The 24,366-nt window shown below is 46.5% G+C and overlaps 1 protein-coding gene and 1 pseudogene across 1 annotated transcript in view; one reads left to right on the top strand and one right to left on the bottom strand.

Moving 5' to 3' along the window:
* The window catches only part of LOC124796422 (LIX1-like protein), a 333,315-nt gene that overhangs the window by 76,242 nt on the left and 232,707 nt on the right, over nt 1-24,366 (bottom strand). The window lies entirely within an intron of this gene.
* On the top strand, nt 23,351-23,468 carry LOC124796498 (annotated as a pseudogene).

The raw sequence follows: 24,366 nt of genomic DNA, 5'->3' as shown, positions 1-24,366 counted from the left end.
AAGGGAGACTGAAAGGCAATATTATACACTGAAGAGACAAAGAAATTGGTATAACTGCCTAATATCGTGTAGGGCTCAATAAAGTTCATGTCTGGGGAGTTTGGTGGCCAGCGTAAGTGTTTAAACTCAGAAGAGTGTACCTGGAGCCACTCTGTACCAATCCTGGACGTGTGGGGTGTCACATTCTTCTGCTGGAATTGCGCAAGCCCGTCGGAATGCACAGTGGACTTGAATGGACGCACGTGATCAGACAGAATGCTTATGTACGTGCCACCTGTCAGAGTCGTCTCTAATTGTACGAGGTGCATTCAAGTTCTAAGGCCTCCGATTTTTTTTCTCCGGACTGGAAAGAGATAGAAACATGCGCATTGTTTTAAAATGAGGCCGCGTTCATCGTCAATACGTCCCAGAGATGGCAGCACCGTACGGCAGGTGGAATTTTTCCGCCAGCGGCGAGAATGAGAACTGTTTTAAATACTTAAAATGGCGACGTTTTCCTTACTTGAACAGCGTGCAATCATTCGTTTTCTGAATTTGCGTGGTGTGAAACCAATTGAAATTCATCGACAGTTGAAGGAGACATGTGGTGATGGACTTATGGATGTGTCGAAAGTGTGTTCGTGGGTGCAACAGTTTAATGAAGGCAGAACATCGTGTGACAACAAACCGAAACAACCTCGGGCTCACACAAGCCGATCTGACGACATGATCGAGAAAGTGGAGAGAAGTGTTTTTGGGGATCGCCGAATGACTCTTGAACAGATCGCCTCCAGAGTTGGCATTTCTGTGGGTTCTGTGCACACAATGCTGCGTGACGACCTGAAAATGCGAAAAGTGTCATCCAGGTGGGTGCCACGAATGCTGACGGACGACCACATGGCTGCCCGTGTGGCATGTTGCCAAGCAATGTTGACGCGCAACGACAGCATGAATGGGACTTTCTTTTCGTCGGTTGTGACAATGGATGAGAAGTGGATGCCATTTTTCAATCCAGAAACAAAGCGCCAGTCAGCTCAATGGAAGCACACAGATTCACCGCCACCAAAAAAAATTTCGGGTAACCGCCAATGCTGAAAAAATGATGGTATCCACGTTCTGGGACAGCGAGGGCGTAATCCTTAGCCGTTGCGTTCCAAAGGGCACTACGGTAACAGGTGCATCCTACCAAAATGTTTTGAAGAACAAATTCCTTCCTGCACTGCAACAAAACCGTTTGGGAAGGGCTGCGCGTGTGCTGTTTCACCAAGACAACGCACCCGCACATCGAGCTAACGTTACGCAACAGTTTCTTCGTGATAACAACTTTGAAGTGATTCCTCATGCTCCCTACTCACCTGACCTGGCTCCTAGTGACTTTTGGCTTTTTCCAACAATGAAAGACACTCTCTGTGGCCGCACATTCACCAGCCGTGCTGCTATTGCCTCAGCGATTTTCCAGTGATCAAAACAGACTCCTAAAGAAACCTTCGCCGCTGCCATGGAATCATGGCGTCAGCGTTGTGAAAAATGTGTACGTCTGCAGGGCGATTACGTCGAGAAGTAACGCCGGTTTCATCGATTTCGGGTGAGTAGTTAATTAGAAAAAAAAATCGGAGGCCTTAGAACTTGAATGCACCTCGTATCAGGGGTCCCATATCATCCAACCGCACACACCTCACACCATTACAGAGTCTCCACCAGTTTGAGCAGTCCCCTGCTGACATAGAGGGTCCACGGATTCATGAGGTTGTCTCCATACTCGTACACGTACATCCGCTCTACACAATTTGAAACGAGACTTTTCCAACCAGGCAAAATGTTTCCAGTCATCAACATTTCAGTGTCGGTGTTGAAGGGCTCAGACGAGGCGTAAAGCTTTGTGTCGTGCAGTCATCAAGGGTACACGAGTGGACCTTCGCCTCCGAAAGCCCATATCGATGATATTTAGTTGAGTGGGTCGCATGTTGACAGTTGTTGATGGCCCAGCAATGAAATCTGCACCAATTTGCGGAAGGGTTGCACTTCTGTCACGCTGAAGGAGTCTTTTCAGTCTTCATTAGTCCCGTTCTTGCAGGATTTTTTTACGGCCGCAGCGATGTCGGAAATTCGATGTTTTACCGGATTCCTGATATTCACGGTACACTCGTGAAATGATCGTACGAGACAATCACCACTTCATCGCTACTTCTGAGATGCTGTGTCCCATCGCTCGTGCGCCGACTATAACACCACGTTCAAACCACGTTAAGTATGGATAACCTTCCTGCAGAATAATCGATTTAACAACTGCCAGACACTTGTTGTCTTATACAGCCATTGCCGGCCTCAGCTCTGCATTCTGCGTGTTCAGCTCTGTATTTGAATACTCATGCTTATACAAGTTTCTTTGGCGCTTCAGTGTAGAAAGAGAAGAGGGCGTAGTTGAAGATGAGATAGGAGACATCAAACTGCCAGAAGGATTTGACGGAGCACTGAAAGACCTAAATCGAAACAAGGCCCCTGGAGAAGACGGCATTCTGTCAGAACTACTGATATACTTGGGAGAGTCAGCCATGAGAAAACTATTCCATCTGTTGAGCAGGATGTGTGAGACAGGCGAAAAACCCCCATACTTCAAGAAGAATGTAATAATTCCAGCTGCGAAGAAAACAGATGCTGACAGGTGAGAAAATTAGCGAACTATCAATATAATAAGACATGGTTGCAAAATGGTTGGAAAAACTGGTGGAAGCCGCCCTCGGACAACATCAGTTTGGATTCCGCAGAAATCTAGGAACACGACAGGCAATACTAAACCTGCGACTTACGTTAGAATACAGATTAAGGTAAGGCAAACTTACCTTTACAGCATTTGTAGGCTTCCTGGCCATGAGAAGCATTTAGTATCAAATACAATCCGTAATTTGAGGTAGAAAATACTGAGAACGTATGTTTCGAACACACTTTTAACGTTTTTGCAAGTTTTTATTCCATGAACGAAACCGTCTCATTCATTTTCTTCCCTTTTAATTGCTTCAAAATATCGTACAAAGCTCATCTGGTAACTATTTTCACTGTTTCCAAAGCATCTACACTACGGAGGAAAGGAAAGATGAAGAAGAATGGGAAGTCAGTGAAGAAGATGTGAGGATCGCAATCAAAGGATTCAGAAACAACAAAGCCCCAGGGGAGAGCAGAATAACATCAGAATTAATCAAGGAGGGAGGTGGGAGCTTACACTTAGAGATCTATAAATCGATCTAGTTGATATGGGAGAAGGAGACACTACCAGAAGATTGGAAATTGGCTATAACATGCCCAATACACAAGAAGGGAAGCAAAATGGAATGCGGTAACTACAGAAGAATCAGCTTGTTGAATGTAACGTATAAGATGTTGTCCCTCATTATCCTCAGAAAATTGCACTCATTCATAGAGAACAACATACAGGAGTACCAAGCTGGCTTTAACCAAACAGATCGACAATAGATCACATTTTCACACAATTGTTTTAAAAACGCTGGGAATATGATAAAGATATCTACAGCTTGTTTGTCAATTTTCAAAGTGCATATAACAACATCCACAGGAATAGCCTATACAATGCAATGCGTGACTTCAGAATCCCTGAGAAGCTAGTGAGAATGGTGCAAGCTTGTTTGGAAGGGTCAAAGGCAGCGTTACGTTTCCGAGGAGCCGCATCAGAAACATTCGAGATTAAGTCAGACCTCAGACAAGGGGATGCTCTCTCATGTGTTCTGTTCAATGTCATCTTAGAGAAAGTAATAAAAGACTGTAGGCAACAGGAGTATGCTGGATTAGAGATGGACGGTAACTTCAATTGTCTCGCATGTGCAGATGACATAGTTCTACTAAGTGAACCAAAGCACGAGTTGAAAGGAATGTACCAGAAAATGTACAATTATGCACAGAATGTAGGGCTCAAAGTGAATCGAGACAAAGAAAAGGTCATGCAATTAGGAAGATGACAAGAGCAGGAAGAATTTCTTGAGATGGATGGCAAGAGGTTCAAGAGAGAACACCAGTTCAAATACTTGGGCTCATGGTTTACCAGGGACAACAACATAAAAACGGACATCAAGGAAAGAATAGCAGTGGGAATGAAATGCATTCATTCCCTCAGAGCGACGCTTGGCTCTAAATCGATCTCAGTGAACACTAAGATGAAAATCTACAACACAGTGATATGCCCAGCAGTAATGTACGGTTCAGAAACATGGAGCATGACTAGGCGAGAAAAGGAAAAACTTAATATTTGAAAGAAGAGTAATGAGGAAGATAATGGGGACCTGTTTTAGATAACCGAGAATGGAGGAGGAGGAAAAACGAGGAAATCTACCTTCTGATGCGACAACAAACTATCCTACAAAAGATAAAGAGCAAAAGAATATAATGGGAAGGCCACGTAGCCCGTATGCTAGATGGAAGACAGCCGAAGATGCTACTATAGGAGAACCAAACACCAAACGCCCCATTGGACGACCAAGGCAGCGCTGGATGGACAACCTGGCGGAGGACCTAGCAGCCCTGGGAACTAAAGACACCTGTAGGAACCGGGCACAAAACAGGAAGGAATGGAGGCAGTTTGTGGAAGCAGCGCGTGGTCTGCTGGGCCTGTGATCGCTGGATATCTATCTATCTAAAAATTGTCGTGTTGCAACAGCTTGACTAATTTAACATTTCACTCTGAATGTGTAAAAAATAAAATAGCGGATGAGGGTGCATAATGATATTGTGTCAAACAATTACTATCCATCTAGATTTCATGAATGTAAAAGAAATATAGCTCAACAAGACAAATACTGAAATCTCAAAATTTTGAGGTAACAAAAGTAACCATCGAAATCTGCTCATAAACCTACAAATTTAAACAGTAAATTTATGATTTAAGATACCTTTCTTTTCCATATTCAGCAGATGTTTTTATTTAAATTAAACCACAAAGGCGAGAGGAACAAAGAGGGCACGGACGAACACACGCTTTTTCCAGTACGTCTGGTTTGCGACTGACTTTTCAATAGGTGGCGCGAGTGTACAGTAAGAAGGGCAGGTTGTCGACCTTGAAGATTAATACATTTGAAAGGATTTTAAAGATACTTGGCGATTTTGATTTTTAACCGGTTTTAGAGTACAAATACTCCTTCGTATGTGCAGTAATTACGGTGGCAGCCTGGTTCCAACAACTGTGAAGAGCAGATGTGCATTCCAATAGTCAGTTGTGAGAAGGCAATTTTAAAGAATGGCCCTGCGACCGTAGCATGACAACGTCATTGCGTCACAAATCAATTTGGCGCATGAGTCCCAAAGAAGGACTTTCCACTTTCCTGACAGTTTTACATGGCGTAAACGTTCTATACGTTGTACTCAAATGGGGAAATGGGGGAGGGGGGCAAAAAATATGAAAACTGAGGCCGATACAGATATTCTAGAAGAAGATCTGGATTCAGGGGAGAATTATATTCCAGAAACAGTGAATACTGTAAATGAAACTTTTTGTTAACCAGTGATGTCTAACTCTATAGAAGTGACACATTCTCAGTGAAAGTATGATGCTTCTCTACACCCTGAAATATTCAGAATTTGTGAACTGCAGAAAAAGTGATGTTCATTCTCGTCTTTGAAATACAAGCCCCATTCATACGCGAGAAGACATCTGTCTCCCACGCTCAATGCTTTAGGGTACCTTACATTGATTTGGATCATATCATCAGTTATTATGAACCAATTTTTATTTCGTATTCGTGGTTAAAAAATAGTTTCTTCATACTGTGACAGAACCCTAAAACTGACTTTCTCTTAAAAGCATGACTTCACTTTCTATCCTGTAGAATTTGCGAGTTATAAGAATCTTTCTAACAACTCTAAAATGTCGGACTGCAGTCTAATGTATCCCCTCTGTCGTTGGTTCACTAAAACTGCTTCGCTCTTCTCATACGATTTTCATTTCACTTTACAACACTTAAAAAGTTTAGTTACTGCTCTCATTCACAAGATCATTGTGTCATCGGCAAACAATGACATTTCATTGTACCTTCACAGCATCCCCTGTTGATATCCGTGAGCATTAAACTCATTGTCATAAACAAAAGAAACAATTGCATCTGTCTTGCCAGATGTAAATTCGAATGCCTACGTCTCTCATCTTTAGGGAGTACTTCACACATGCTTCTTTCGTTAATTTTAGCAACTCTTGTTAGAACCCCTCGCATCTATAGTCAGTTGAGTTAATACGCAATTTTCTCAAGGAGTGGCACGGTACTCTTGAGGTTTATTTGAAGCTGACGTGGAAAGCCGTACGTTTGACGTTTTACGTCCTCTCCATTCTTTTATTTGGGTACTTCAGAATGAGCTATATGAAGAGCTCTGCCATCTTAAGGACAAACATCTTCTCCAGCGGCCTATCAGTAATTAATTTTCAAATTCACATTAACATTCATTTCCTGTAGCCATTTTGTTCCGCTGGGTACTGGCTCCTAACGCGCAATACTGGACGTGCTAAGTACTCAGACAGAAGTTCTGATTTAATAGACAGGTCTTGCCTCTGTGCTCGACAGGGAATTGGACAGTACATTAACTTAAAGCGGGTACACAACACTGATTCTAATTATCTGCGATGTAGGCAAAACTATACATTTTCATACAGTTTACTGTACAAAGCCATTCGAGACATAAAAGAAGGTATTGGGTAGTGGTGATATTTCAATGGAAATGATTAAATTCGGAAGAAAATGACTGAGAAGAAACATATAAAATTGTTCAAGAACGTTTGCGAAGGCAGAAAAGCCGGCCGCGGTGGACGAGCGGTTCTAGGCTCTTCAGTCCGGAACCTCGTAACTGCTACGGTCGCAGCTTCGAATCCTACCTCGGGCATGGATGTGTATGATGTCCTTAGGTTAGTTAGGTTTAAGTAGTTCTAAGTTCTAGGTGACTGATGACCTCAGATGTTAAGTCCCATAGTGCTCAGAGCCATTTGAACCATTTGAAGGCAGAAAATTCTCCCATAACGGAAAAACGGCTTATTCATTGTCCATGAGACAAAGGACAACAAACACACAAAGAGCAATGGACCTATCAGCGTCCTATCAGTAAAGTACAGGATATTCACAAAATTGTCGGTACGCACACACACACACACACACACACACACACACACACACACACAGAGGAACAAGATGGTATTAGAAGTGAATAATGTGCATGGATGACTGTTGTAAATTATAGAACGGAGTAAAGACTGTGAGTTACTTCTTTATGTGAGATAGATTTTATGATGTCTTTTGACTAGAATCCAACGAATCTGACAGCCTTTGAGGAATAGGGCACTGATTCAGCCTATGTTAATATACTGAGGAATATATAGTACGAGGGCAAAAAATATGGAAACACCAAAAGCGCATTACCATGCCTAATGTGGATGGGAAAACAGTTGCCATTCAAAACTAATTCCAATAGCGCCGGAATGGATAAATACAGATCCTGTACAGTTTCTAAGCGAATCTTATACTATTCTTCTTGCAAAACAGTGTCAACTTCAGGTAAAGTTGACGGAGGTGGATAGTGATCAAGCACTCCTCTCTCCAATAGTATTGAGGTCTGGTGAATGTGGTGGCGACAATTTACTCGCTTACTCACAAAAGCAGTCCTGGATGATGCGAGCTGTGTGATCCAGGGCTCTGTCTTTGAACACAGCATCACCACTGGGGAACAAACATCCCCATTATGCGATTGCAGTAAAGAAGAGCATGTCAACCACATCTCTTTTTTGTTGCCCTAAGAGATAAAACGCTACAACTCACCTATTACTACGTCTGGTCATTATCGGTTGCTGTTTGCCGACATGCGTAAACGTACTGCTTTGTTTGAAATCTTCGGAATATGTGTTTCATACGGCTTTTTTTCAGATTAGCGTGCCAACTTTTAATATGATTCTACTGCAATTGAGTGCTGATGTTCATTTGCAATGTTTTAAAGCCTATGTATTCAACATATAACAGTGGATGACATATTGTCATGAGAGATCTTTCAACTGCATAAATTTAAAAAGAAAAAAGTTATTGGAACATTCTCAGATGCAATTAGTCACACTTGATAAGTAATTTCGATCAAATTTAAAGATAGACTTCAGATCTGATTAATCACGATTTGTGAAAAGTGAAATTTCTTTAAAAAGGAAGATGTTCTTTTTATTTGGCGGCTTACGACTACGTTTTGTTTAACAAATTGGACTTTTTACAAATCGTTGTTAATGAGATCTAAAGATGACCACTGAACGTGATCGAAACTAGTTGCCGATGTAACGTATTACAGCTGAGATTGGCCGGCCGGTGCGGCCGAGCGGTTCTAGGCGCTTCAGTCTGGAACTGTGCGACCGCTACGACCGCAGGTTCGAATCCTGCCTCGGGCATGGGTGTGTGTGATGTCCTTAGGTTAGTTAGGTTTAAGTAGTTCTAAGTCTAGGGGACTGATGACCTCAGATGTTGGGTCCCATAGTGCTCAGAGCAATTTGAACCATTTGAACAGCTGAGATTGTTATAATAAATAAGGCCAAAAATATTAAACATGTGTATGAGGATGGCTGTATGAGTCCAGCTCTGATTTTCCTTAAAAAAGTACGGCGAGGTTGTCTCTAGTTTTACAATTTCGTACTTTCGCAGAAAGCACGAGGAAACCAAATTATGACTCTCTCATCTCAAAGACGTGTGATAGTATCCAACGGTTCTAGGCGCTTCAGTCCGGAACCACGCGGCTATTACGGCCGCAGGTTCGAATCCTGCCTCGGGCATGGAATTGTGTGATGTCCTTAGGTTAGTTAGGTTTAAGTAGTTCTAAGTCTAGGGGACTGATGACCTCAGATGTTAAGTCCCAAAGTGCTTAGAGCCATTTGAACTTTTTTTTTTTTTAGAATATCCAAGACGGCATTAGCTAGCGTGAACAGTACAATTAACCAAGGAAAAAATACAAAAACAACACTAAAGTCCAGAGAGCAAACGAACTCAGAGCTCAGAGAAACGAAAATCTTGATAGACTAAATTGAAGTGGATTGGCTGTTGCTGCAGAGAGAACGTGCTGGGATGCATATGCCCAGAGAGTGGCAGAGCTAAACTCTTTGGTTGTTCTACACCTACATCAGTGCTCCGGGAGATACTGATGCTGTGTGGAGAAGGTTACTTTTGCTATTACTAACTGATTCCCCCTTCCCTGTTTCTCTAGTGAATGGCGCATTGTCGTATCCCACTGACGAGTCCTGAGGGGGAGTGGAAAGACTGCAAGAATGTGCGCCAAAGAACTTACTTGCCAGGAGGTCTCGTGGTAGTCGTCTGCCTTCTGTGCACTTGCTCCGCTGAAAAGAGGGCTGTAGGGTGAGTTAGAATACAGAACTCGGCTGGGATCACAGGGTGCACTGGATGCAATCATAAATCATTGCATGAGGATACGTACACTGGAACCACCCCTGACACATCCGTTTTATACGCAGTTCTATATACAAAGTCTACTAACTGCCTTCTTAGTAGTGTAACTTCTCATAGTTCCCCGAGTCCAAGTCCCAATATAGCAGAGGCGGGGGCACCAGACCAAGTGTTGACTACATGTAAATGAGTCTAAGTCCCCTCGTGGTTACGCAGTACTGCACTACAAACTCACAGCATCATAACTCCAGCTAAACCATATCTGACCGACTGACCAGCTGCTCCATCACTGCCATCACTCCCCAACACTATGACGGCTAGCCTTTTTATAGCCGGTAGTGCACCCGGCACCACTTGTTCTAGAAGTTTCCAGTACTCTCGAGCATTGTGTGTGTGTCACACGGCAGCACGCGACGCCTACGTGACGAACAGGCCGTACTCTACTATGTTCGCTGTGTCCAAGGGTTGCGACTTGTAACGGCTCTCGAGCCTCGTAATGCAGCATTGTCTGCTCTTGCTAGAAGAATAAACATTACACATAAGCTACGTCCGGTCACGTCCGCCTCGCTGGTAGCAAGAATTTCCAAGCCTACATCTTACTTGATTTTTTAACCCTGTTTTCTATCATTCGCGACAGCATGGGAAGAATAATTGTAGGTACGCCTCTGTATTAGCACTAATTGTATAATTTTCTCATTGTGCAAATATCGCGAGATGTATGCAGGAGGAAGTAATATGTTGTCCGACTCTTCTCGGAAAGAACTCTCTCGAAATTTCAATAATAAACCTGTCCGTGAGGCACGACGCCACTCTTGTAGCGTCTGAGACTGGAGGTTGTTGAGCAACTCTGTAACATCCTTGCGCCACTTAAACGATCCTGTGAAGAAACGCGCCGCTTTTTTGGATCTTCGCTATCTCTTTTACAAGTCCTAACCGGTAAGTGTCCCAGAATACCGATACTGAAAATCGGTACAACAGGCTCCTTCCAGTCTACGGTTTGGAAGTGTAGAAGAATGTCTTATGGCTATCAGTTGGGGTGCCTTCCACTGCGGCTTGGACGAGGTTAGCAATGTGCTTGCAAAAAAAGTAACGCCGCCCATGGCTTCGGTATACAGTGATCTCGGTGGTGACAGCGCAAATACCTGTCGGTACCAGTCGATTCCTGTGCAGTAGTCGACCACAATATTATTGCACTTGAGACTGAGGCCGCTTTGGTCGGCTTATCATGAGTCGGCACATAATCTGGATTGATAGCATATCCAGAACTAAGCTGAAAGCACTGAGAGTGCGATGCGTTGTATGTCCACCTTTGGCGCAGATAACAGCGGCAAGGCGTCGTTGCACGGAAGCAATGAGGCCTAGACAGGTCGGAGGGGAAAGTTGGCAGCACATCTGCACACATAAGTCACCTAATTCCCATAAATTCTGGGAGGGGGGCGATGAGCTCTGACGCCATGTTCAGTCACATTCCAGATGTGTTCAAATGGTTCAAATCGCTCTGAGCACTATGAGACTTAACATCTGAGGTCATCAGTCCCCTAGAACTCAGAACTACTTAAACCTAACTAACCTAATGACAGTAGCGGTCGCGCGGTTCCAGACTGAAGCGCCTAGAACTGCTTGGCCACTGCGGCCGGCCCAGATGTGTTCGATCAGTTTCAGATGTGCCGAATTGGGGGCCAACACATCCGTTGGAAACCGGCACTGTATCCGTCGAACCGCCCCTTCACACTCCTGGCCTTCTGATATGGCGCAGTATGAACGGGTGTTTGTGGTCTGCAACCAGTGTACGATACTCTTTGGCCCTCATGGTTCCTCGCACGACCTCCACTGTACTCATGGATGCCAACGTGAATGTTCCCCAGAGCATAATGGAGTCGCCCCCAGCTTGTATCCGCCTCGAGGTACAGGTGTCAAGGAGCTGTTCCCCTGGAAGACGACGGATTCGCGCCCTCCCTTACTTATGACGAAGAAGGTATCGGGATTCGTCAGATCATGCAATGCTCTGCCACTGCGCCAACGTCCGTTGCCGATGGTCACGTGCCGGTTTCAGTCGTAGCTGCCGGTGTCGTTCTGTTGACACTGTGACATGCACGGGTCTTGGTCTGCGGAGGCCCGTCGTTAGGAGCATTCGGCGCACCGTGTGTTCAGAAACGCTAGTAATCTGTCCAGTACTAAAGTGTGATGTTAGTTCCGCCACAGTTCGCCGCCTGTCCTGTTTCACCAGTCTGCCCAGCTTACGACGTCCGATATGTGTGGTGAGGGGTGGCTGGCCAACCGCACGACGTCTGGACGTGGCTTCAACTTGATTTCGCCACGTGTTGCAGACACACACCACAGCACTCCTCGAACACCCGACATGTCTTGTAGTGTCCGAAATGCTCGTGCCGAGCCTCCGGGCCAACACAATCTGACCGCGGTCAATCTCAGGTAAAAAAAAAAAAAAACAAAAAAAAAAAAAACAAAAAAAAAAAAAAAAAAAAAAAAACGCGCGCCTTCCCCATTGTACACGCAAACAGCACGCTCACAGATACTACGTCCACCATGCTTGTGTCTGACTAGCCGTCACTCCTTTCCAGGTGACACTGCTGCCGCTTGGACGTGTTCATACTGATGGTAGGTCGGTGGTCATAATGCTCTGGCTGATCGGTGTAATGTTTACTACAACGTCATAGCGCTATTCCAACAACGCCGAAGTGCAATGATATTCTGACTGAGTAGTAACCACTATGGTGGTCAGTGTGTTCACTTCCTTATCGCTGGCTGCAGGAGATGAGAATGATCCATCCCATTCAACTGACCTTCGAAGTACATCGCCGTCTCTGACGGAGATCCGATGTCACCGGCAAACATCGGAAGATTTCATTTCTTCTCCCTACACTTTAATTCCCTCCCCCAGTTTGTCCTTGCTTTCCATTTCTGCTTGTTCAATGTCCAGATTGAATGAGATCGAGAATAGCCTACAAACATTTTGAGAAGAAATAACGAACCAGTGTGTAGTCAACAAGTAATTCCTGCTCATTAGGAATCGAAATTAACCAAATAATAGTAAAGAGTGGGCCTTGAAAATCTAGGCGTAACATTCCAAAGCGGCGTGAAATGAAACGAGCACGGGTAAAGTCGATAGTAGGTGAAGCTAATGTCATCTTTTGTTTTATTTTATTCTAGGAAAGTGTAGCTCGTTTGTTAAGGAGACCGCGCAATGAACACTTGGGTGACACATTCTTGAGTACTGCTCAAGTGTTTGGGATCGCAACAAGGTCGGGTTAAAGAAGGAAATCTAAACAATGCTGAGGCATGCTACTAGATTTGTTACCCCTAGGTTCGATCAACACGCTAGAATTACAAGAATGCTCCGTGGACCGAAATGATTTGCTTTTCGGGACCGATTGGAGATTGAAAAAGAAACCCCTTCGTAAAACCGCGCAACCCACCACACGGTGCACTGCGGAGGGTATCTTGTATCACTACTAGTCATTCCCCGGAGGGAAGATGATATTCTTTTCGCGAAACACTATTGAAAATGTTTAGCGAACCGGCATGTGCGATAGACTACAGAACGATTCTTCTGACACTAACGTACATCTCGCGTAAGGACCGCGAAGAAAAGATAAATTAGGATTCGTATGGAAGCATACAGACAGTAATTTTGTCCAACGCTCCATAAGGCGAGCGGTTATAGGCGCTTCAGTCAGGAACCGCACGACTGCTACGGACGCAGGTTCGAATCCTGCCTTGGGTATGGATGTGTGTGATGTCCTAAGGATAGTTAGGTTTAAGTAGTTCTAAGTTATAGAGGACTAATGACCTCAGAAGTTAAGGCCCATAGTACTCAGAGCTATTTGAGCTCCATAAGGTACTCTCCCCAGTGCACCGTTTGGTGGCTTGTGCAGTAAGTGCGGGGGCTATATATATTTCCAAACTACGATCGCTCGCGGAATGCAAGCCACAGTGAAAATAAAAAATATTTTATTTACAACATTTACCTACTAGTTCCAGCTAACTCTCTACACATCTACATCTACATCTACATTTATACTCCGCAAGCCACCCAACGGTGTGTGGCGGAGGCCACTTTACGTGCCACTGTCATTACCTCCCTTTCCTGTTCCAGTCGCGTATGGTTCGCGGGAGGAACGACTGTCTGAAAGCCTCCGAGCGCGCTCTAATCTCTCTAATTTTACATTAGTGATCTCCTCGGGTGGTATAAGTAGGGGGAAGCAATATATTCGATACCTCATCCAGAAACGCACCCTCCCGAAACCTGGCGAGCAAGCTACACCGCGATGCAGAGCGCCTCTCTTGCAGAGTCTGCCACTTGAGTTTGTTAAACATCTCCGTAACGCTATCACGGTTACCAAATACACTCCTGGAAATGGAAAAAAGAACACATTGACACCGGTGTGTCAGACCCACCATACTTGCTCCGGACACTGCGAGAGGGCTGTACAAGCAATGATCACACGCACGGCACAGCGGACACACCAGGAACCGCGGTGTTGGCCGTCGAATGGCGCTAGCTGCGCAGCATTTGTGCACCGCCGCCGTCAGTGTCAGCCAGTTTGCCGTGGCGTACGGAGCTCCATCGCAGTCTTTAACACTGGTAGCATGCCGCGACAGCGTGGACGTGAACCGTATGTGCAGTTGACGGACTTTGAGCGAGGGCGTATAGTGGGCATGCGGGAGGCCGGGTGGACGTACCACCGAATTGCTCAACACGTGGGGCGTGAGGTCTCCACAATACATCGATGTTGTCGCCAGTGGTCGGCGGAAGGTGCACGTGCCCGTCGACCTGGGACCGGACCGCAGCGACGCACGGATGCACGCCAAGACCGTAGGATCCTACGCAGTGCCGTAGGGGACCGCACCGCCACTTCCCAGCAAATTAGGGACACTGTTGCTCCTGGGGTATCGGCGAGAACCATTCGCAACCGTCTCCATGAAGCTGAGCTACGGTCCCGCACACCGTTAGGCCGTCTTCCGCTCACGCCCCAACATCGTGCAGCCCGCCTCCAGTGGTGTCGCGACAGGCGTGAATGGAGGGACAAATGGAGACGTGTCGTCTTCAGCGATGAGAGTCGCTTCTGCCTTGGTGCCAATGATGGTCGTATGCGTGTTTGGCGCCGTGCAGGTGAGCGCCACAATCAGGACTGCATACGACCGAGGCACACAGGGCCAACACCCGGCATCATGGTGTGGGGAGCGATCTCCTACACTGGCCGTACACCACTGGTGATCGTCGAGGGGACACTGAATAGTGCACGGTACATCCAAACCGTCATCGAACCCATCGTTCTACCATTCCTAGACCGGCAAGGGAACTTGCTGTTCCAACAGGACAATGCACGTCCGCATGTATCCCGTGCCACCCAAAGTGCTCTAGAAGGTGTAAGTCAACTACCCTGGCCAGCAAGATCTCCGGATCTGTCCCCCATTGAGCATGTTTGGGACTGGATGAAGCGTCGTCTCACGCGGTCTGCACGTCCAGCACGAACGCTGGTCCAACTGAGGCGCCAGGTGGAAATGGCATGGCAAGCCGTTCAACAGGACTACATGCAGCATCTCTACGATCGTCTCCATGGGAGAATAGCAGCCCGCATTGCTGCGAAAGGTGGATATACACTGTACTAGTGCCGACATTGTGCATGCTCTGTTGCCTGTGTCTATGTGCCTGTGGTTCTGTCAGTGTGATCATGTGATGTATCTGACCCCAGGAATGTGTCAATAAAGTTTCCCCTTCCTGGGACAATGAATTCACGGTGTTCTTATTTCAATTTCCAGGAGTGTAACAGTCGCCGCTCGGACTTAAGACTGTGTCGCAGCGATGTAGCATCTTCCCAGTAATCTCGTCGTAGAAGACAGCAACTTGTGATTTCTACCAATTCCCCACACTGTTTTGCAGCTAGCTGTCTGTGCCAAAATGAGGTTCTCATAGCCGGCGGTTCATGTGAGACAAGAAATGAAAATCAGAGGAAGCCAAGTCCGGGCTGTATGGTGGGCGATTAAAACGCTTCCCTTCGAAAACGCTGACAGAGCGTCTTCTTTGTCCCTGCAATATGCCGAAAATTGTCATGACCTGATGCGGTAGAAGGGTATACTAAAGACAATGCAGAACACATATGCGAAAACCTTCACAGGATTTGCACTGTGGTTTTATAAGGGACAGTCAAACGAAAATTCAACACGCGCCACAACTGAACCATGGAATGGTCCCTTACAAAAGTGATTACCACATATATTAAGACATTTATCCCTCTGGGAGACGAGAAGATCAGATTGTGTTTGTAGAACGTGGTCAGCCGCTGTTGTATCTCCAACTGCACCCATTCATACACCTCCTCCTCCGACTGAAAGCAACGTCCACATACATCTTTCTTCAGGTCGCCAAAGATGTGAATATCACACGCTGAAAGATCTGGGCTGTACCGAGGATACTACAGTGTTTCCCAAACAAATCTCAGAAACTTAGGATGCGTCCGACTGGCAGTGTGGAGTCAGGCGTTATCGTGCAACTGAATGATTCCGTCCAACAGCATTCCTGGGTATTTTGTCTTTAAGGCGCTTCGCTGTTTCTCCAGAGTGTTTTCACAGCGCATTCATTGTGGATCTACGCTCGAGGAACTCAACGATCGAAGTTGCACGATAACGCCAGTCCCCACCCTGCCAATCGGACGAAAGCTACGCTTCAGAGATTTGGTTAGGAAACACTGCAGCATCCTCCGTACAGCCCAGATCTTTCACCGTTGTGATTTTCACACCTTAATGACCTGGAGAAACACATCCGTGGAGGTCGGTTTCAGTCGGACCAGGAGGTGCATGTGTGGGTCCAGATGGCGACCCGTCAGCGGCTGACCGTGTTCTAGGAAACAGGAGATGATCGTCTTGTCTCCTGGAAGGATACAAGTCTAAAAGCATCTACATCTACATATATACTGCGCTAGCCACCAAGCGGTGTGTGGCGAAGGGCACAATTCGCGCCAAAGTCATATTTCCCTCCTGTTCCACTCGCAGATCGTGCGAGGGAAAAACGACTGTCTGAACGCCTCGGTACGAGCTCTTATTTCCCTTACCTTTGAATGGTGATCATTGCGCAATTTGAAAGTTGGTGGTAATAATATATGCTCTACATACTCGGTGAAGATCGGATTTCGGAATTTAGTGAGCAGCCCCTTCTGTTTAGCGCGCCGTCTATCTGCAAGTGTGTCCCACTTCAAACTTTCCATGAGATTTGTAACGCTCTCGCTGTGGCTAAATGTACCAGTCACGAATCTTGCCGCTCTTCTTTGGACCTTCTCAATCTCTTGAATCAGACCCAACAGGTAAGGGTCCCATACAGACGAACTATCGTATTGTAAGCTATTTCCTTTCTTGAAGGACTGCATCGCTTCAGGATTCTACCAATAAACCGCAACTTAGAGTTCGCCTTACCCGTTACTTGTGTAATCTGATCATTCAATTTGAGATCATTTCGAATAGTCACACGTAGATACTTGACGGACGTTACCGCTTCCAAAGACTGGGCATTTATTTTGTACTCGTACATTAATGGGGATTTTCGCCTTGTTATACGCAGTAGGTTACACTTACTAATATTGAGAGATAACTGGTTCAAATGGCTCTGAGCACTATGGGACTTAACTTCTGAGGTCATCAGTCCCCTAGAGCTTAGAACTACTTAAACTTAACTAACCTAAGGACATCACACACACATCCATGCCCGAGGCAGGATTCGAACCTGCGACCGTAGCGGTCACGCGGTTCTGGACTGTAGCGCCTAGAACCGCTCGACCACTCCGGCCGGCCTGAGAGATAACTGCCAGTCATTACACCACATATTTATTTTCTGCAAATCCTCATTGATTTGTTCACAACTTTCGTGTGATATTACTTTCCTGTAGACTACAGCATCATCGGCAAACAGTCTAAGGCCGCTGTCAATACCATCAACCAGATCGTTTATGTAAATCGTAAAGAGCAGAGGACCTATTACGCTGCCCTGGGGCACACCTGAAGTTACGCTTGTTTCTGTTGAAGTCACCCCGTTCAGGACGACATACTGCTCCCTGTCTGTTAGAAAACTTTATATCCAACCGCATATGTCATCGGATAGACCGTAAGCACTCACTTTTTGTAGCAAGCGGCAGTGCGGAACTGAGTCGAACGCCTTTCGAAAGTCGAGAAATATGGCATCAATCTGGGAGCCGGTATCTAGAGCCTCTTGTATATCATGCACAAAGAGGGTCTTACAATACCACCACTTGCAAAGTAGGTTAGAAATCAGATTAATAATGTTGCTCACGCAGCATATGTTCGCGTTATCGGGCAACAACAAAGTTATTGACTGTGGGTGGTATCGTCAGAATGAAAATAATGAAGTCACTGTAAAAAAGTCATTAATTTTGGCACTTATCTTGAATGGATTCCCACGTAGATTTCGTCGAAGTTGTTACGGCTCATCTTGTTGATTCTAGGGTGATTCCACTTTGACTGCTAGAAGGTCCAGATCTGGTTTTTCAGGAAATTCTTAATGATCAAACGATCCCAGATCAGGACAATGGTATGGTAGAAATAATTTTTGACTTGGTGTTCACGGTCCACATATTTATTAAACTTCTTGTAAATTCACATATATTTCTTCTTAATTGTCACATCATGAAGGAAACAGCTTTGTATCAATCTTCATATATTTAATTTCCACTTTAACCAAACACAAGACTTGACTGTTCTTTCTCAAAGCGAAATAACAACTTAACTTCTGCAAAGTGAAACAAAGACTGCTCTGTGGGCATTCGCGCCAAAACGGTTACAAGTAAGTCAATGAGTATGACAGTCTCACAGAAATGAATACAAATGGTTCAAATGGCTCTGAGCACTATGGGACTTAACATCTGAGGTCATCAGTCCCCTATAACTTAGAACTACTTAAATCTAAATAACCTAAGGACATCACACACATCCATGCCCGAGGCAGGATTCGAACCTGCGCCCGTAGCTGTCTCGCGGTTCCGGACTGAAGCGCCTAGAACCGCTTGGCCACCGCGGCCGGCGAAATGAACACACAGAAGAACCATGTCACTGTAATATATCGATACATCTGAGTACCTGTACATTAATAAAACCAAATGTGAATATTGCCGCAAAAATATGTCTGTTACTTCGCAGAAAAATAGTACGATATTACTGGTATCGAGAAATGGGGTTGGAGTGCCGTAATGGTCACGTAAATGAAGAACCATTACAAGGGCCAGCTGTGTCTCGCATGACCGCTGTTTCCTAAAACCGTGCTAGTTTCTGCAGATGAGCTTCTCATAGTGTAGAGAAGTCATTATGTCCGAACACAAAATATGTTCCTTGATTCTATAACAAATCGATGTAAGTGAAATTGGCCGGTAATTGTGTGCATCCGATTTTCTATCCTTTTTATAAATTTCTATGACCTGGGCCTTCTTCCAGTCCCGTAGATTTTTCCGCTGTTCCAATGATCTCCGACAGATGATGGATAAGAATGGTGCTATATTTGTAGCATAGTCAACATAAAATCTTACGGGGATACCGACTGTGCCAGATGCCTTCCTGGCGTTTAAGGGTCTTAGCTGTTATACAATCCCAGATACACTAAACACTATGCCAGCCATCCTTACGTTTGTTCGATAATTGAAAGGGGCATGTGGCGATCAGTTTCGTATGGGACCATTCGATGGTCCCGTAATTGGCGAGTGTTTTATTTTCCGTTGACTGCCCCTTATAATTTCGCGAACGATCTGAGGATGGAAAAAAATAGACTTGTATGTAGATGTAGGGAGACCACATCCATGGTACTTCTATCCTGTTCTCAACGCTTTCCACTTACTTGTTGGGAATCAGTGCACGTATCTGTACAGAGTAGGAGTGCAGGCTTTGGGAGCGGCCGGTCGCGGGTCTGTTTTGCCGCCGGAGTGAGACGGCTGCGGTGTGTGCGAGGCGGCGGCCGGCGGCCGGGCTGCGTGGCCAGCTGTGTGGCGGGCAGATTTGCGGCGGTAACGGTCCGGGCCAGCAGCCGCGGCTGTGGCCACTGGCCAGGGCTACCTCAAGGACAGCCGGCGAGCGCTCCGCCGCGGCCGCCGCCGCCGCCGCTGCACCGCGACGCACTCTTCCGGCAGCGCAGCCTCATCCACACAGGTGACAGGGGACACTACACGGTGTGTTTTGATAGCAATGACAAAATGTAGCAAATGTCCACAGTGGTGCACCGTTGCATAGCGTTAGGAGGTACCACAACGTTATCTTCTACATCGACATCTATTCAAATCAGACGGCCGCGGTGGCCGTGCGGTTCTAGGCGCTGCAGTCCGGACCCGCGGGGCTGCTACGGTTGCAGGTTCGAATCCTGCCTCGGGCATGGATGTGTGTGATGTCCTTAGGTTAGTTAGGTTTAAGTAGTTCTAAGTTCTAGGGGACTGATGACCTCAGATGTTAAGTCCCATAGTGCTCATTACATTGTACATATTAACCCACTACCTGAGCAAATTAGTGGGTCCTAATTTCATACACAGTATTGCAGCTATTTTTCCACACTACAGGTAAATCTTAGATTTTGATCTTACCACTGCAGGGTTCCTATTTCTACTCAATCTACAAAACTTCTGCTACCTGCGGCGTTACAGGTGTGCCAGTGATGTACACTCCTGGAAATTGAAATAAGAACACCGTGAATTCATTGTCCCAGGAAGGGGAAACTTTATTGACACATTCCTGGGGTCAGATACATCACATGATCACACTGACAGAACCACAGGCACATAGACACAGGCAACAGAGCATGCACAATGTCGGCACTAGTACAGTGTATATCCACCTTTCGCAGCAATGCAGGCTGCTATTCTCCCATGGAGACGATCGTAGAGATGCTGGATGTAGTCCTGTGGAACGGCTTGCCATGCCATTTCCACCTGGCGCCTCAGTTGGACCAGCGTTCGCGCTGGACGTGCAGACCGCGTGAGACGACGCTTCATCCAGTCCCAAACATGCTCAATGGGGGACAGATCCGGAGATCTTGCTGGCCAGGGTAGTTGACTTACACCTTCTAGAGCACGTTGGGTGGCACGGGATACATGCGGACGTGCATTGTCCTGTTGGAACAGCAAGTTCCCTTGCCGGTCTAGGAATGGTAGAACGATGGGTTCGATGACGGTTTGGATGTAGCGTGCACTATTCAGTGTCCCCTCGACGATCACCAGTGGTGTACGGCCAGTGTAGGAGATCGCTCCCCACACCATGATGCCGGGTGTTGGCCCTATGTGCCTCGGTCGTATGCAGTCCTGATTGTGGCGCTCACCTGCACGGCGCCAAACACGCATACGACCATCATTGGCACCAAGGCAGAAGCGACTCTCATCGCTGAAGACGACACGTCTCCACTCGTCCCTCCATTCACGCCTGTCGCGACACCACTGGAGGCGGGCTGCACGATGTTGGGGCGTGAGCGGAAGATGGCCTAACGGTGTGCGGGACCGTAGCCCAGCTTCATGGAGACGGTTGCGAATGGTCCTCGCCGATACCCCAGGAGCAACAGTGTCCCTAATTTGCTGGGAAGTGGCGGTGCGGTCCCCTACGGCACTGCGTAGGATCCTACGGTCTTGGCGTGCATCCGTGCGTCGCTGCGGTCCGGTCCCAGGTCGACGGGCACGTGCACCTTCCGCCGACCACTGCGACAACATCGCTGTACTGTGGAGACCTCACGCCCCACGTGTTGAGCAATTCGGCGGTACGTCCACCCGGCCTCCCGCATGCCCACTATACGCCCTCGCTCAAAGTCCGTCAACTGCACATACGGTTCACGTCCACGCTGTCGCGACAGCTACCAGTGTTAAAAGACTGCGATGGAGCAAACTGGCTGACACTGACGGCGGCGGTGCACAAATGCTGCGCAGCTAGCGCCATTCGACGGCCAACACCGCGGTTGCTGGTGTGTCCGCTGTGCCGTGCGTGTGATCATTGCTTGTACAGCCCTCTCGCAGTGTCCGGAGCAAGTATGGTGGGTCTGACACACTGGTGTCAATGTGTTCTTTTTTCCATTTCCAGGAGTGTATAAACCTGATGGATGTTGGCCTGGCGCACTGAGCTAATCCCAGTGGGTGTGCCCGCTGGCTGGTGACTTGGTATCGCTGCAGCCTATCCTAGAAAACCTTATCCTATCTTGCTACATACTAACCTATTTTAAGTCTAGTGTCACAGTTGGTGCGTGTCCTATCCAGTTAAATGTACACCCTCCCGCCCTAGTCCAGAGCAAGTCGGATCCCAGCTGCGAAACGGCTGTCCAAGTCCAGGCCCGGCGGAACAGGAAAAGTGCACGGGGTCTAAGTTGGTGTGATTTTTACTGGTTGTCCCTTAGCAATTTCTTAAGGACTTTTTTCGAAATATCGCCTGCCAATTTGTTTAAGGCATTGAAGGTGTTGTCATGCAGATGGTACGTGTCGTTATTCGGAAGTTGTTGTCGTAGTTCGTTTGCTACGTCATCGAAGAGGTGGCACTCATACAGCACATGTTCTGGCGTGCCTTGCACAGCGCCACAGTCACAGGCGGGTGTAGCCGGCTTCTCAAACCGACATAGACATGTCGGGTAGGGGCCACGTCCAGTAAGAAAGTGCAGCATTCCTGTCGTAGGCATGAAGTACGTTAGCTTTACTCGTTCCTCTATGTCCGGTAACAGCTTGTAAGTTCTGCACCCCGTATCCTCGTTGTTCTACTGTTCCTGCCATAGTTCTATCCCTCTCTTTTTAATTGCAGTTTTATCCCCAGCGTAAACCCCAAGTATCTCTGTTATGTTATCCCTTTTTTCCTTCTTCGCACAGTACCAGGCGGCCTGCTCACGGATTTTAATGTACAGTGGACAGATCCCCATTAGCACAAGAAGCGCCCCTCCAAGTGTTGTTCTGTATGCTCCTGCTGAACGCAGGAGCATATTACGCTGCACCCTCCTAACGGCCATAGCAGGCATGACCCTCGTGAGTCTGTGTCCCCAGACCCCTAATCCGTATCCTACTACTGATGTTAGAATACTGTTGTGGTTACATCAATACTAGGCAAGTCATCTGATAGTATGTGGCGGAAGGTTCCCCTGCTACCACTAACTGATGCCCCTTCCCTATTCCACTCGCGACTGGCGCGTGGGAATAATGTTTAAGACAATTCCCATTTATTGTTCCGCCTCAGTTACATATTTTTAATTAGATTACTGTGTCGGTCACTCTGGATCATCTTCAGATCCAGGTAGCTGCGCCAGCAACACGTCTTGTCACACGTATCAAAGTACTCTATTGAGTACTGTTGATGCAAAACAAGACGGGTTGCTGAGGCAAACTACTTAGATCTGAAGATAATCAAGAGAATCGAAACGTGACATATGATTAAATATGTTGTAACCGAGACGGAATGATAAATGAGAATTATGTTAAACATCAGTACAGTTGCTGAATCTTTCAAGATCATTATGGTGGCTACGGTGTGTATAATGATTGTTAGTAAGCTCTCTTAATTTCTCGAATTTTCTCGCCGTGGTCAATACGCGAGACGTTTCTGGGTGGCGTAATACGTTGTCATACTCTTCCCGGAAGGTAATCTCTCGAAATTTCAATAGTGAACATTTCTGTTATACACGACACCTCTCTTGTAGCGTTTGACAGTGGAGTTTGTTGAACTTGTCTGTAACGCTCTTGCGCCGACTTAAGGATCCCGCAACGAAACGCGCAGCTCTTCATTGGGTCTCTCTCTCTCCCCCCTCCCTCTCTCTCTCTCTCTCTCTCTCTCTCTCTCTCTCTCTTCCTCTCTCTTCTACCATCCCAGTCCCAGTGACACACATTAAAAAAAAATCGGGGGGGGGGGGGGGGGGCATATGACTCGATTTTTGCTTGAATATATGTTATAAAGATTTGATTATAAACAAAAATTTAGTACGGACCATATCTTAACAACCCTTATGTTTGCTGGGCAACGGCCTTGCCGCAGTGGATACACTAGTTCCCGTCAGATCACCGAAATTAAGCGCTGTCGAGCGTGGCCAGCACTTGGGTGGGTGACCATCCAGGCAGCCATGTGCTGTTGCCATTTTTCGGGGTGCACTCAGCCTCGTGATGCCTATTGAGGAGCTACTCGACCGATTAGTAGCGGCTCCGGTCAAAGAAAAACAGCGTAACAACCGGGAGAGTGGTGTGCTGAACACTCGCCCCTCCTATCCGCATCCTCATCTGAGGGTGACACGGCGGTGGAGTGGTTCCGGTGGGCCACTTGTGGCCTGAAGACGGAGTGCTTATGTTTGCAGATAAATGATTAGTAAGTTAAACCTGTGGCTCATTTTGGTTGGCAGCCACAGGATTCACATAATGGAAAATAAAAGGTAAAGTACATATGTAATTTAAATAACAATAAAATCCGATGTAAAGCATTTGCTAACCTAAATACAATCTGTATGTATGTATTTCAGAAAAATGAAAGAAAAAATCCCGCTGGGTATGCACTTTGGGTGTTAAAGAAAAGCAGTAATTATGTATTTGCAAAAAGGTGAACCCAACCTTAATGCGTTGATATTATTTCAATACAGCTCGAAATGTGGGGTGCTTGTTCGATTTGCTTGTTGTCTAGACGAACGTAGAAGTCGAGCAAGGAGACAGGGGTTGGGACACTTGTGCGGAGAATTATTCCTGCAGATCCCGGGGCTCTTGCTAGGATAAGAGGCTTTTTGCAGGTTTTATACAGCAACACTAAGAATTTATTTTCTGTCTAGCAGAGTAGCATAGTGTCCTGTACTCTGCTATACATCTTCTTTTTCCTGGCCTTTATCCCATATCTTGAAGGGGTCGGCACGTCATTTTTCAGTTTCCTCCTCGGGACGGAATGCGTGTGCCCCATCTGTCTGCTTTTGGTGTTCTCCGGTGCGGACGTGTGTTAACAGTTTTTTAGTATTTGAAAATCGTGTAACTGCAGTGGGATGTGTGTACCAGCCCGT

This window comes from Schistocerca piceifrons, chromosome 4 (assembly GCF_021461385.2).
Source record: "Schistocerca piceifrons isolate TAMUIC-IGC-003096 chromosome 4, iqSchPice1.1, whole genome shotgun sequence".
NCBI classification, from domain to species: domain Eukaryota; kingdom Metazoa; phylum Arthropoda; class Insecta; order Orthoptera; family Acrididae; genus Schistocerca; species Schistocerca piceifrons.
This window is presented reverse-complemented; position numbering and strand designations above follow the sequence as displayed.